The sequence below is a fragment of the Ornithorhynchus anatinus genome, chromosome 4, assembly GCF_004115215.2.
Source record: "Ornithorhynchus anatinus isolate Pmale09 chromosome 4, mOrnAna1.pri.v4, whole genome shotgun sequence".
Taxonomy (NCBI): domain Eukaryota; kingdom Metazoa; phylum Chordata; class Mammalia; order Monotremata; family Ornithorhynchidae; genus Ornithorhynchus; species Ornithorhynchus anatinus.
The window spans coordinates 124,140,998-124,154,810 of NC_041731.1; positions in this window are offsets into that span (position 1 = coordinate 124,140,998).

The following is a 13,813-nucleotide window of genomic DNA, read 5'->3' on the forward strand; positions in this document are numbered from 1 at the left end:
CTCCCAAGTGCCTAATCCAGTGCTCTGAACACGGTAAGTGCTCAATAAATGCCATTAATTGATTGATTGATCTATGTACCATAACTCCACTCCCAAGGGACAATCAGGTATCTGCAGCGTTGTCATAGAGCTGTCTGACCCTCAGATCCAACCTAGCCATTACCTCTGCTTAACCAATCAATCAATCATTCAAATGTATTGCCTACTTACTGTGTGCACAACCTTGTGATAGGGAGTGAATAATACCAGAAAGTTGGTAGATGAGCTCACATGGTAATGCAAGACAAAGACGTTAAAATAAAGTACAGGGAGGGGAAGCAACGGAGAATGTGGAGAAGGTGGAGATGTACATAAAACTGTACATCTTCCTAAGGCTGCTGATATATAATAATAATGTTGGTATTTGTTAAGCGCTTACTATGCGCAGAGCACTGTTCTAAGCGCTGGGGTAGGTACAGGGTCATCAGGTTGTCCCATGTGAGGCTCACAGTTAATCCCCATTTTACAGATGAGGTAACTGAGGCACAGAGAAGTGAAGTGACTTGCCCACAGTCACACAGCTGACAGGTGGCAGATCCGAGATTTGAACCCAAGACCTGTGACAACCAAGTCCGGGCTCTTTCCAATGAGCCATGCTGCTTCTCTGATATATGGGGGTGGGGGGGAAGGAGGTGCAATCTGAAATACTCTGGGCTACTTAAATAAGTGAACTGAATAAGTGAACTGAAGTATAAGAACTGACCTTTCGTCAAGTTGCCTTTATGCTCTGAAACTCTTCGAATGGGTCACTAGTTAATCCTGTAGTCAAAATTCAATCCTTTAAATTCACTCCAAGTCTGAGGGGGCGGAAGAGTAGAGTCCATGTATCACAATCCTGTTAAAAGCTGAAGGTCCTCCATTTGGGATATGGCGTTGCAGAGAAAGTTCCCTGCTCCCAATAGTCTCATTTCTAGGAACCCCCAAGTCCTCCCAATCCAAGGTCCCCTTTCATGGCTATCGGAACACTTACACGGTGCCTTCGGGTTCCTGCTATTTGAATTTTATTCTATTTTCTGGAGAGGAGCTGAATTCAACCCTTAGATTAAAGCGTGGAGTGAAACTAATGGCACTGAAACCTAAATATGATACCTGAGGTACGATGTGTCCGTTCCTTTGAAACTGGACGACAGACGTGATGAGTGTTTTGGGTAAGATGGGGTATTGCAGGAGAATCCAGCTTCTGCTGAAAGGGATTCTTTTTTTCTGTCATGTGTCCCCACAGGGGCCTTAAAATGAACAAACTGGAAGGGGTGGCTGAGGGGATTTATGGAGTCTAGGTTTGATCTCGTCACAGCCACGGGAGAAGATGAGACAGAGAGAGCCAGATGATTGTAGAGGTCACCCCTCAGTGGAATGATGGAGGCAACCCTTAGATTTCCCAATTAACATCGAGAGATAAGTATAGAAAAGAAATGAAGGTTAGTTAGGGCAGGGGAAAGATGTAATATGGAATAATCAGAGCTCGCTGTCTGCACATCCTTGCTAGACCCCCAGTCTTGCTTCAGGCATTAACTTGGCATTTATTATATGGCAAGTACTGACCTAAACATTGGAGTACATACGGGATAATCGATCCAACAGTGATCAATTGATTGACTGGCAAGATTTGTGCTAAGTACTGGAGTAGATACCAGATATTCAAATCAAACATAACCCTGTTTCCCACTGAAGCTCATAAATCTCAGAGTGAGAACAGTTATCCCCCAGGGGGGATAAGGATTGTGTCCAACCCGATTTGCTTCTATCCGCCCCAGCGCTCAGTACTGTCCCTGGCACATAGTAAGTGCTTAACAAATACCCTCTGGTAAGTAAGCTCACTTGGAGCAGGGTATGTGTCTGTTTATTGTTGTACTCAAAGAAGCAGCGTGGCTCAGTGGAAAGAGCGTGGGCTTTGGAGTCAGAGGTCATGAGTTCGAATCCCAACTCTGCCACTTGTCAGCTGTGTGGCTGTGGGCAAGTCACTTCACTCCTCTGTGCCTCAGTTCCCTCATCTGGAAAATGGGGATTGAGACTGTGAGGCCCACGTGGGACAACCTGATTCCCCTGTGTCTACCCCAGCGCTTAGAACAGTGCTCTGCACATAGTAAGCGCTTAACGAATACCAACATCATCATTATTACTCTCCCAGGTGCTTAGTACAATGTTCTGCACACAGTAGGTGCTCAATTAGTTCGATTGAATGAATGAGTGAAACTGAGGTCCAGGGAGGTTGACTGACCTGCCCAACGACTCACAGCAAGCCAGTCGAAGAATCGGGACTAGATCTCCTTGTTAAAGTGGACTCTCCCAAGCTCTTAATACTCCGTTCTCCCCATGGTAAGTGCTCAATAAATACAATTGACCGACTCAGGTGACTTTGAACTGATCATGGGTGTGGCTGAGTGGCCGCCAACCATTTGAAGCCGCACTCTCTGACTGGTTCCTGTAGGCAGGATCTCATGGGTCTGAAACGAACGTCAGTCATAGGATGCAATCTGACACAAGCGATTGCATGATCAATAAATGCATGTCTGCTCCGGTTTATCAGAGAGGGCATGGGGGTGAAGGAGACCCTCAGCTTGCAGCTGGTGGCTGGGAAGAGGTAAAAGCCTAGGGACTGTGATAGCTTGCTGTCTTTGAAACTGTCCCCTGCCATTTCTACAGAGCTTCCATTCATTTGATAGTACTTATTGAGCGCTTACTATGCGCACTGTACTAAGCGCTTGGAATGTACAATTCCAGCTGGGTTAAGTCTTTCATGACTGGAGGGTACCGTTTCACTCACTGAAGTGATGTCTTACGGCTGCAACTATCTTAAAGAGTTAACGCACAGACGCAACTAGGGAATAACATAGACACTAGTAGATTCAAAGGCTGAGCAGGCTGTAAGAGTCCACGAATGTCCAATATAATAATCATGGTATTTGTTAAGCGCTTACTATGTGCCAAGCACTGTTCAAAGCGCTGGGGTAGATACAGGATAATCATATTGTCCCATGTGGGGCTCACATTTTTTATCCCCATTTTCACAGATGAGCGAACTGAAGCACAGAGAAGGTACGTGACTTGCCCAAGGTCACACAGCAGACAAGTGGCGGAGCTGGGATTAGAACCCACGCCCGAGACAGAGACCCTGAGTGATGGAAAATCCTAAGGGACAGAGAACCCTGGTTTAAAATTAACCCTGACTGACAGAGAACCCTGATTGAAAGGCAGCCCTGAGTGATGGAGAATGCTGATTGACAGAGAACCGTGACTGACAGACAGTCCTGAGTGACAGAGGACCCTGATTGACAGAGAACTCTGATTGACAGACAGCCCTGAGCAACATGGAGCCCTGATTGACATAACCCTGGCTCCATCACTTGTCTGCTGTGTGACCTTGGGCAAGTCACTTAACTTCTCTGTGCCTTAGTTATCTCATCTGTTTAATGGGGATCGAGACTGTGAGCCCCATGTGGGACAGGGACTGTGTCCAACCCAATTTGCTTGTATCTACGCTGTCACTTAGTACAGTGCCTGGCACATAGTAAGCACTGAAATACTACACATTATTATTCAGGATCTTCCAGGATTGTTATGAGAATAATGAACTGACCGAACCTGCTACTAGGACTCCAGTGGCCATTAAAGCAGAAAAGTGAACCCACTCTCTTAATGTTTCCATTATTTCAACCTGCCAAATTGATCATCACTGGTAGAAGTTGCCGACAACCCCCTCCAATCATCACCGTAGGAGAGATTCCTAAAAGAGAACCCCCCAGAAAGGGGGAAAAAACCTTCCCATTGCCCCAGTATGATTACCAATACAAGAACGGGGTGATGCAACAAAAGGTTCACAACAATACAGTCTAGTGGCTCTCCTTGATACTGGTTCAGGGACCAGTTGATTCTGAACCAGAGAGCAAAGTCCATCATCCCCTGGACACCCCTTGCCCCTCATCAGTCCTGCCCTGAAGGTGGGCACCCTCTCCTTGGACATCATTCTGGGTGGTCCTGGGCATTCCCTAGGTCACTCTGCGTATTTTAGGATTACGAGCGTGTGTAGTTCTTACGAAAGGGTCGCAGTCGGGTCTGCTTAGTACGTCCTTCTCGGGTTCATCATCTTGGGGGGAATGTTTCCCTGCCCCTTCAATATTGCCAACATCAATAGCTTCCTGGTGGCAAAGGGATGATCCATTCTTTGTTGCAGCCCTATCATCCCCTGAATCTTTTCGAACAATCAGTCGTACTTATTGAGCACTTAACTACATGCAAGACACTGTACTTGGGAGAGTACTTCTGTGTGGTTCCTGGTAACTGCCTTTTTGTGTTAATAAATGTGTTAATTTACCACCCCATTCTCCTGCTCCTTCCAATATTCCCTTCACATACAATTTGAGTCCCCCACCAACGGCCATAAAACCCCTCGGCCTCAATAGCTTACCTCCATAACACGACTGTGCTAGCCACCCAGCCTTGACTATGAATTTGAGCCTGGTCAGTTCCCACACTCTGTTCTGTTATGGATGTCTTATCTCATAACAGGAGAGAATGATACCGTTCCCTCTGAGAGGGGTGTTGTAATGAATCATTTAAAATTAATAATTGTAGGCTCTGACAAATATAAAAATCCTTTATGAATGCCAAATAGAAATGGCAATATTCTCTTCTCTTTCCGTCTATACTCAGGATAGCATCAGTGGATTGGGATTAGGGCAGGGAAGCCGACAAGGATATTTTCCATCGGACATCCACCTTTCCAGTCTGGCATCGTCAGCCCTTCCAACCTGAACGATATGTTCATTTACTACATATATTTTTCTCCTGTTCACTTCCTCGTTCGGTGAATATGTTGCAACATAAAATTTGCCTTGACCTATGGTTTGAGACCTTTGTTTTCATCCTCTCCTTGAGATGTTTCGCCAGTAAATCTCTGACCAAATTAACTGAGTTCCTAGGAGGAAAATGATGGTAATTTGCCAAAGACAGCAGCAAGTGAGCTGAAGGTAACTCATCTCAACCAAAAAGGGATATTTTATGGCAGTTAAAGTCCTGAAGATGAGGAGAGGTCATTTATACATAGTGAACATTTCTCCCTTAGTTACTGACCGGTCTGCACTTCTATAGAACTTTAATCTTCCAGAGTTTTAATTTTAAGGCTCTTTGTGTGGACTTTAAGGTTACAGGTATTTAATTATCCCTATCAGCCCTGCAGAGGAATTCCACATAAAGCACTGTCTCTAGCTTTCTAGAATGTCTTAATGAACAGCTATCAGCTAGAAATAGCACGGTCCAGACAGAAGAAAAATAAGTTGCTGAGCCGAAGGATAGAGATCTTTGATCAACTCAAGAGAAAATGGCTGAGTTAGGGGGCATTTAAGAAAAAAAAAGTGTTCAGTGATCCTTTTCCAGGAGGGGCTCACTGGCCTAACTGCAATATGAGCCTCTTACACTATAATTACCTAGACAAGCCGGCAAAATAGCATGTTGGAGTCTGTCTAGATTAAACTCTCTGTGGACGGGGACCGTGTCTACCGACTGTGTTGTTTTCCAACTGCTTAGTACAGTGCTCTGCACACTGTAAGGGCTAAATAAATACAAATCATTGACTGATTGTCTCTAGTTGCATTTACATCAAGTAACAGAGGATGAACCCAAGGGAAAATTAGAATATAATAGAAATAAGACATATGTTCCCTGCCCTTGAAGAACTTGAAATCTGATTTACTGCTCACTGACCTCTACATCTCACCTTGCTTATCTCCAACTACAACACTTTGCTTCTCTAATACCAACTTACTCACTGTTCCTTGATCTCTATCTTGCCACGGACCTCTCACCCATATCCTGTCTCTGGCTCTGCACACAGTAAGGGCTAAATAAATACAAATGATTGACTGATTTTCCCCAGGAAACTTGGGAATTTGAGAGAAATACCCAATGAGCACTAAAATGGCCCTTAGATTGATAAGCAAAACACTCCCTAGGCTCATCTCTCACTCCCTTCGGCTCGTACTTGTGTATGAATCTGTAATTTCATTTATTTGCACTGATGTCTGTTTATCTGTACTGATGTCTGTCTCCCCACTCTGGACCGTGGCCTCGTTTTGGGCAGAGATTGTCACTCTTTATTGTTGTACTGTAGTTTCCCAAGCGCCAAGTACAGTACTCTGCACATAGTAAGCACTTGGGGAAGCAGCGTGGCTCAGTGGAAAGAGTCAGAGGTCATGGGTTCGACTCCCGGCTCTGCCACTTGTCAGCTGTGTGACTGTGGGCAAGTCACTTCACTTCTCTGTACCTCAATTACCTCATCTGTAAAATGGGGATTAACTGTGAGCCTCATGTGGGATGACCTGATTACCCTGTATCTCCCCCAGCGCTTAGAACAGTGCTCTGCACATAGTAAGCCCTTAACAAATACCAACATTATTATCAATATGACTGAATGAATGCTTCCACATTTTGTGGCAAATGCCAACAAATTCCCTTCTAAGGAAGTCAAGGTTGAATTGAAACATAATGGAATTGGAATATGAAAGAAAATGAAAAAATTACCCCTTAGCCTTCGACCTGCTGATAAATTCAGTTGAGAGAAAGAATGCTTTTCCATGTATTTGGTCGGAGCGTCCATAATTGATGTGAACACTTATCATCTTGTTCCCACTCTGGTGCTTAGCACAGTGCTTGGCAAACAATAAGCACTTAATATTATTAATTGGTAGTTTGGGCTTGAACCATTCTGGGGCCAGGATGGAAAACACCTGTCTCAGGTTTCCTTACCAATCCGACATACTGTTGTGCAAATCAAGACAAATACATTTTCCTTTCGTTTTTCTCCTGTTATTACTGGCCAGACAAGCATGTGATGTTATATAATATGAATGTAAGATATTCATTAAATGAGTTGCTTTCTTCCCTTCACAATGACAAGGCTCTCTCAAGCATATGGCGATAAGAGCTATCTTTGTCAACCCTTCTTAGATCCCCAATTCATATTGCTCAGTAAACTCAGAATCAAAATCCAATTCTAATTGGAGGTGAACAATTCATGCATAGTTAGTAAAAAACAATAACAATAATAAAAATGGTATTTGTTAAGTGCTTACTATGTGCCAAGCACTGTTCTAAGAGCTGGGGAAGATACAAGGTAATCAGTTTGTCCGATGTGGGGCTCACAGTCTTCATCCCCATTTTATGGATGAGGCACAGAGAAGTTAAGTGACTTGGCCAAAGTCACACAGCTGACAAGTGGCAGAGCCAGGATTAGACTCCCAAGCCCGTGCTCTTTCTACTAAGCCACGCTGCTTCTAGTTACATTTACATGAAATGAGTAACAGAGGATGCACCCAAGGGAAAATTAGAATATAATAGAAATAAGATATATGTTCTCTGCCCTTGAAGAACTTGAAATCTGATTTACTGCTCAGTGACCTCTAAATCTCACCTTACCTATCTCCTACTACAACACTTTGTTTCTCTAATACCAACTTACTCACCGTACCTTGATCTGTATCTTGCCACGGACCTCTCACCCATATCCTATCTCTGGCCTGGAATGCCCTGCCTCTTCATGTCCCACAGACGATGTCTCTCCCCACCTTCAAATCCTTTCTGAAGGCCCATTTCCTTCAAGAGGCCTTTCCTAACTAAGCCCTCATTTCTTTTTCTCCCACTGTCTTCTGTATCGCCCTGATTTGCTCTTTCGTTCACCGCCCTCCTCAACACCACATCACTTATGTACATAGCCGTAATTTATTTATTTATTTATAGTAATGTCTGCCTCCCTCTCTAGACTGTAAACTCACTGTCAGCAGGGATTTTGTTTGTTATATTATTACATTGTTCTCTCCCAATGCTTAGTACAGTGCTGTGCACAAGGTAAGTGCTCAGTAAATACAATTAATTGATTGATCAATAGATTCTAAACAATTTCTGGCCTGAAATTTTCCATGAACAATATGGACGATTGTTTCTTTAAAATGCGTTTCCCAAGCCTTTAGCCTTAAGGAGGGTGGTGGTAGACATGAAATCAAGGATTAATCACACAATAATGTTTGTTTAGTTCCTGGAGGAAGATTCACGCTACAAAAAGATTATTCATTCATTCTGACTTCTTGAGAACTTCACCATTAAAGTGGAGGATGCATTTTTGGTGGTCTTTTCATATATCCTAGGAATTAATCTACCCCCAAAACCCTATTAGTCATCATTAAATGAATGACAGATATATTCCAGGAAATCTTTCCTCTCCTACTTCCAGACTGTTTAAGAAAAGAGGCTATAATAGAGTCAAGAAGTGCAAGGGTGGTATTATTAAATAAATATTAGCGGGTATCATTAAATGCGAACATTGGTAACAGTGGTCGGTTTATAAGACCTGAAAACCGTAGCCTGGGAATGACAGCTGTATTTGTTTGCCACATTTGCAAATGTTGTTTACCATTAGTTACTCTCAAAACTTGGGCCGCGGTGTCTTATTTTATTAAAGAAAGCTTTTCAAATAGTATAATAGAACATGTAAATTGGATTTATATACTCTAGTACTGGGAGCATGAATATAATCGAAGGACAAGCTTTGCATACACAAAATGGTATTTGACTTTACATACAAATCACCTCGTATCGGATACTAGAGAATGTTGAATTATTTCTTCGTACTAACCATGTACATGCCATGGAGTACTAAATAGAAATGTTTTTGAGCACAAAATAACTGAAGAGTGTAAAACCAGTACCAGTGCAATTATTTATGCCTTTGACTCCTGATGTCTAGAGCTTTAGGAAAAATATTATGGTGCATGTTTTAAAAACGCATTGAAAACGTGTACGTTAAATTTCATCCAGTGGGTGCTGGTGCAATTTATAAATTGCTCCCTACTGAATTCACAGTGATAAAACGAGAATACAGTACCTATAAAAGTACACTTGTTTCCATAAATAGTGCCTTTTTAAATGGCAGTAGGTATAATTTATATTTGGTGGTTATTACTTTCTCTGGGCGGGCAGGATTTAGACCTGGGTTGGGATGAAATAAAACATCGTGTTTCCTATTTCAAATACGTTGTCAAGATTTTCCTTTTCGTCATGTTCTGGCTTAACTATATTTTCTGCTTCATACAGGAGGTTATGAAAAAGAGATGATGTACTGTGGAAACTTCCCTGAGACAGTCCCTCCTCTAGCCAGACGCCAATTTACTTTCCTGGGCCTCCATCTCATCTTCTCTCCCTCATGTGTGGAACTCATATTCCACAGAACACCCCTCTCCCCATCTTCAAAGCCCTACTTAAATCCTCTCACTCCATCAGTCAGTTGTATTTATTGAGCACTTATTTTGTGCAGAGCACTATGCTAAACGATTGGGAGAGTAGCATATAACAATAAACTGACACATTCCCCGCCCACATCGAGTTTACAGTCAAGAAGCCTTTTCTGGCTAATGCTTTTTTTTTTCCCCTACACAATTGCCGCTAGCTTGTGCATTGTCTATGAAATTAGGTAAGTGTCCCTTAAGCACTTTGGTATTCATCCCATAGCACCTACGTACGTATCCTTATACATTATTCCTTCCTGTTTGCCTTCTCCGATGGACGGTAAGCATATGAAGGGCAGACATTGTGTTTACCAACTCTTTTGTATTTTACTCTTCCAAGAACTGGAGAAGCAGTGTGGCCTAGAGGATAAAATGCAGGCCTGGGGGTCAGAAGGACCTGAGTTCTAGTCTTGGCTCCGCCACTTGTCTGAGGTGTGACCTTGGAAAAATCAATTCACTTCTCTGTGCCTCAGTTACCTTATTTGTCAAATGGGGATTAAAGCTGTGAGACCAACGTGGGACAGAGACTGTGCCCAACCTATAAGCTTTTATCTACCCCAGCACTTAGTACAGTGCCTGGAACATAGTGAATCCTGAACAAATCCTGCAATTATTATAAAAAATAAATACCCTTGCACATCCAGGACACCACTGGCCTCCCCATCTTCTAAGACTTTCTAAACTCACACCTCTTCCAGAAGGTCTTTCCTTTGAATCTCTGACCTCCCCACCCGATCTTCCTCTCTACTACTACTCAAGCACCACCACATCGTTGTGGCTCCCAGATGCCCGAGCATCATATGTGCATTTCTCTTCACTCTAATACCTCTTCCTATCTGGAATTTTAGTGTTTATCTCCCCTGACGGATTATAAGCAACCCCTCCTACCTCACCTTGATACTCTCTTACTCCAACCCAGCCTGCACGCTTCTTTCCTCTGACGCTAACCTACTCACTGTACCCTGATCTCATCTATCTCAAGATCGCTCACATCCTTCTTCTGGAACAGCCTCCCTCTTCATATCCGGCAGGCAATGACTCTCCCACCTGCAAAGCTTTACTGAAGGTACATCTCCTCCAAGAGGCCTTCCCTGCCTAAGCCCTCCTTTCCTCTTCTCCCACTTCCTTCTACATCACCCCGACTTGCTCCCTTTATTCATTCCCCCTCCCAGCCTAATAGGATTTATGTATATATCTGTAATTTACTCATTAATATTAATGTCCATCTTCCGCTCTACAGTGTAAGCTCACTGTGAGCAGGGAATGTGCTTATTATGTTATTATATTGTATTACATTAAGAGAAGCAGCGTGGCTCAGTGGAAAGAGCATGGGCCTAGGAGTCAGAAGTCGTGGGTTCTAATCCCGGCTCCGCCTCCTGTCAGCTGTGTGACTTTGGGCAAGTTACTTGACTTCTCGGTGTCTCTGTTACCTCATCTTTAAAATGGGGATAAAGAATTGAGCCCCAGGTGGGATAGCGTGATTACCCTGTATCTACCCCAGTGCTTAGAACAGTGCTCGGCACATAGTAAGCACTTAACAAATACCAACATTATTATATTGTCGGTAATGTTATAACATTAGTATATAATAATAATGCTGGTATTTATTAAGCGCCTACTATGTGCCGAGCACTGTTCTAAGCACTGAGGTAGATACAGGGTAATCAGGTTGTCCCCTGTGAGGCTCAGAGTTAATCCCCATTTTACAGATGAGGGAATTTAGGCCCAGAGAAGTTAAATGACTTGCCCACGGTCACACAGCTGACAAGTGGCGGAGTCAGAATTCGAACCCATGACCTCTGACTCCCAAACTCGGGCTCTTGCCGCTGAGCCACGCTGCTTCTGTCCCAAGTGCTTAGTACAGTATTCTAGACTGATATAGTGCTTTGGTTATGATTTGGGATGTTGGGAATTTGTTGGGAAAGGCTTTTTTTTAATTTTTGTTTTTCAATGGTTTTTATTAAGTGCTTACTACATGCCAGGCACTGTATTAAGCACTTGGGTAGATGCAAGTTAATCATGTTGGACACTGTCCATGTCCCACATGGGGCTCACAGTCTCCATCCACATTTTATAGATGAGGGAACTGAAGCTTAGAGAAGTTGAATGACTTGCCCAAGGTCACACAGCCGATAAGTGAGGGAGTCAAGACTAGAGCCCAGGTCCTCTGACTCCCAGGTCCAAGCACGATCCACTAAGTCAAGCTGCTGGAGGAAGTGGGATTTTAGTAGATTCTGAAGGTGAGGAGCTTGAGGTCTGGAGAATTTGGAGGGGAAGAGAGTTTAGGCTGAGAAGCAGCATGGCCTTCTGGAAAGAGCCCGGGCCTGGGAATCAGAGGACCTGGGTTCTAAATCTGGGTCTGCCAAATGCTCGCTGTGTGACCTTGGGCATATCACTTAACTTCTCTGTGCTTCAGTTCTTCTCTTCTCCCTCCACCTTTGACTGTGATTTCCCATGTGGGACAGGGACTCTGTCCATCCAAATTCACTCGCACAGAACAGTGCTTGAAACACAGTAACTGCTAAACAAATACCATAAAAGTATAAATACAGCATGAGTAAAGGAGCTGAGAGTGGATGAGGCAAGAGTTGAGCCCAGTTGGAAGTTGAGCTTGGAGAGAGCAAAGAGTAGAGGTTAGGCGGTTTTGGACAAATAGAGATGGATAAAATGAAGAGACCTGATGTCGAGCCGTGTTGTAAGGGAGCAGTCAAGGTAAGGAATTCCTTTCTGGAGGCCCTATCTCACCCTAATATTAGCAATAATTACTGTGCTATTTGTGAAGTGCTTACTATGTGCCAGGCACTGTACTCAGCTCTGGGGTAGTTACAAGATAATTAGACTGGACACAGTCCCTGTCCCACCTGGGGCTCATATCTCAATCCCTATTTTACCAGTGAGGTCACTGAGACACAGAGAGGTGAAGTGACTTACCACAGGTCACTCTAAAGAAAAATGGCAGAGCCGGAATTAGAACCCATGACCTTCTGACTCCCAGGCCCATCCTCTAGCTACTACGCCATGCTGCTTCTTAGAGCTTGTGGCCCTTAGAGCTTGTGTCTAGAGCTCAAAGATCCCACTCTGTGGGAACATCAGTTCAGAATTCCACATGCATACTGTCAGCTAAGGGCTGATAAAAATTCCGCTGCTTTGCATGGTCCAAATTGAGTTGCCGAGTGTGATTCGGTATTGGATTAGCGATTTTAAGAGTTGTTTTGGGGGATCTGAGCTAAGCCTAAATATATTTGAATACTTTTGAATGGGAAATTGTCCTTAGCCTCACATTTCAAATCTTGGGAAGCACGAAATGCAAGCTTACATATTGATTAGCCATTAAACCCCTGGTATTATCAATGTCAACACTGACGGATTTTGCAAAATAAAGTTGCCTATATGGCCATGGTATTTTCAACTCCTCTTCCCTTCTGCTAATGCACACAGAGGCATCACAAGCCTACATTATCCTCTATTTTATTTTAGGAATTGCCAGAATTGTGCCCCTAGCTACTACAGCCTCACTACACAAGTAAGATGAAATATTCCTTTAATATAAAATATATTAAAGCATCTGGCTGTCAGTCAGGTATATATGCAGATCAATGGCTCTAGGTGACTGGGAATTTGCAAATTTCAAAGAGAAAGTTAAATTGCCATTGTGCTCCTCTTGGGGAGGAGAAGGAAGAACCTGGTCTCCAAGAGAAAAAAATAACACAGCAATCGTAACTGGGGGATATGGTCAATTAGACAGCATCTTCTCCCACTCCCCAAGACTCTCTGGGGAAAAAGGGAAGAGTGGGCATCTTTCCCACCTCCTAATATTGCTTCCACATCATCCCACCCCACAATCCTTCACTTTTCCTTCCTCTGAAGCCCCTACTAATCATTACCACCCGCTCTAATTATAAGCTCATTGTGGGCAGGGAATGTGTCTGTTTATTGTTGCATCGTACTCTCCCAAGGGCTTAGTACAGTGCTTCATCCACAGTCGGTGCTCAATAAATACAACTGAATGAACTTGTCACCATCATCTCCCACCCCTCAGGTTTATTGTTGTATTGTACTCTCCCAAGGGCTTAGTACAGTGCTTTATCCACAGTTGGTGCTCAATAAATACCACTGAATGAACTTGTCACCATCATCTCCCACCCCTCGGGCTCCACCTCCAAATTTCTGAACCATTTCCAGCCCTGTCTCACAAGCCCGTTCTCCTTCACCCTCGCTAAACTGATCCTTGCGGACTTCAGTATCCAGGAGGATGCTCCCGATGATCTCCCAACTGCCTGCATCCTTTCTCTCTCTCCTCAACTCCACTGACCTCCAGCTCCACCTTACCTCACCCACTCAGCAATTTTGATACACGCTAAATCTCATCATCTGTACTCACTGTACAATCTCCAACCAACCTCATCAACTCTGAAATCCCACTCTCCAACCACACACAGTCTCTTGACCTGCCTTCTCTCGTTCCCACCCCTCACCCACAACTCTGCCTTTTTCTCCTCTAT